Below are 2,000 nucleotides of genomic sequence, written 5' to 3' on the forward strand. Positions count from 1 at the left end.
TAACAGTAACTGATAAGAGAAACAGCGATGAGAAATGTTAATAATGATATTGATATGACAACGACAGTGATGGATATAATGATGATAATAATGTAATAATGATGATGATAATGATAATAATGACAATAATAATAATAATAATAATAATAATAATAATGATAATAATGATAATAATAATAATGATAATAATAATAATAATAATGATAATAATAATAATAATAATAATAATAATATCAACAAAAACGACAACAACAACAACAATAATGATAATAATAATGATAATGATAATGATGATAATATTGATAATATTAATGATAATAATAATAATAATAAACAATAATAACAAAAATGATAATGATAATGATGGTAATAACAACAATGATAAAGATAATGATAATGATAGTAATAACAACAATTATAATAAAAATGATAATGATGATGATGATAATATTCATAATGGTAATGATAATAATGATAATATTCATAATGGTAATGATAATAATGATAATAACAACAACAACAACAACAACAACAATAATAATAATAATAATGATAGTAATAATAATAATAATAATTATTATAATAATAATAACAACAACAACAATAATAATAATGATAATAATAATAATAATAATAATAATAATAATAATAATAGTAATAATAATAATAATGATAATAATAATAATAATTATAATGGTAATGGTAATAATAATAATAACAATAATAATAATGATAATAATATAAATAATAATAACAACAATAGTGGTGAGAATAATAATAATTATCATGATGATAACTACATCTTCAAAATAATTATTATGCTTTTAACATTTATCAATAACATGCGCATAACAGTGTTATAAAGAACAGTATAAACAACATAAAAAACAACACTAAAAACAATAACAATAATAATAAAACACTCAGTCGTCATAAGTCAAGTCATCCTACCCATGACCCGTCGTTACCGCAGATAAACTTGTACCCACACGATTTAAATATTAATCCACACACGCCCCTTAATCGGGTTATTCTCCCTCTTTACCCACCCGCCCTTAAACTAGCTTTAACCCTTTACCCTTAACTCGACTCTCTCTCTTTCTCTCTCTCTCTCTCTCTCTCTCTCTCTCTCTCCTCTCTCTCTCTCTCTCTCTCTCTCTCTCTCTCTCTCTCTCTCTCTCTCTGTCTCTCTCTCTCTCTTTCTTTAGCCTATCCTCTTCCTCTAGACTTTCCTATACCCCTCTCCCTCTCTCCCTCCCTCCCCCCACGCAAAAGTCGCTATCACACTCCTTTCTCTATCCTCCCTCTCTATCTCCATACCCTCCCCCACTCTCTACCCCCACCCCTCCCCTACAAAACTCCCAGACACTCCCATATCCTCCCCTACACCCCCACCCTTAACCTCTACCCACACTCCTACCCTCCCCCTCCCCTACACTCCTACCCCACCCCCTCACCCTCGTCCCTACCCTCCCTACTCCCACCCCACCTCATATAAATACATTCCCGCATCTAATAATCGGGGCGCGGCTATGTCTAAACCTAGGCCTATCTGTCCCCGCCTCCCGCACCTCCCTCCCCCCTCCAGCCCCCCCCCCCCCCCCACACGGGCGACGGGTGTCTGGGTAGCAGTGGCTGGCGGCGAGCGGGTGTCCTGGTAGTTAGTGGGTGACGAGAGCAGGACAGCTGAAAGGGTAACACCATGCAGATGTTTTTAGGGTCGCTGTGGGCAGGTGTGTAGCGGGTTTGTGTTGTGTTGTGTTGTGTGTGTGTGTGTGTGTGAGTGTGTGTTTGTGTGTGTGTGTGATAATGGTATTACAGCTGGCACTATTATTGTGGAACTATTATTACTACTGCAACTACTGCAACTACTATTACTAATATTACTTCTACTTCCACCACTACTATTACTACTACTACATTTTCACTACTATTGCCACATCTACTTCTGTTGCTGTTGCTAATATTGGCAATTGTCCTGATGAGGAAGATTGTATAGT

The sequence above is a fragment of the Penaeus chinensis genome, chromosome 9, assembly GCF_019202785.1.
Source record: "Penaeus chinensis breed Huanghai No. 1 chromosome 9, ASM1920278v2, whole genome shotgun sequence".
Lineage (NCBI taxonomy): Eukaryota > Metazoa > Arthropoda > Malacostraca > Decapoda > Penaeidae > Penaeus > Penaeus chinensis.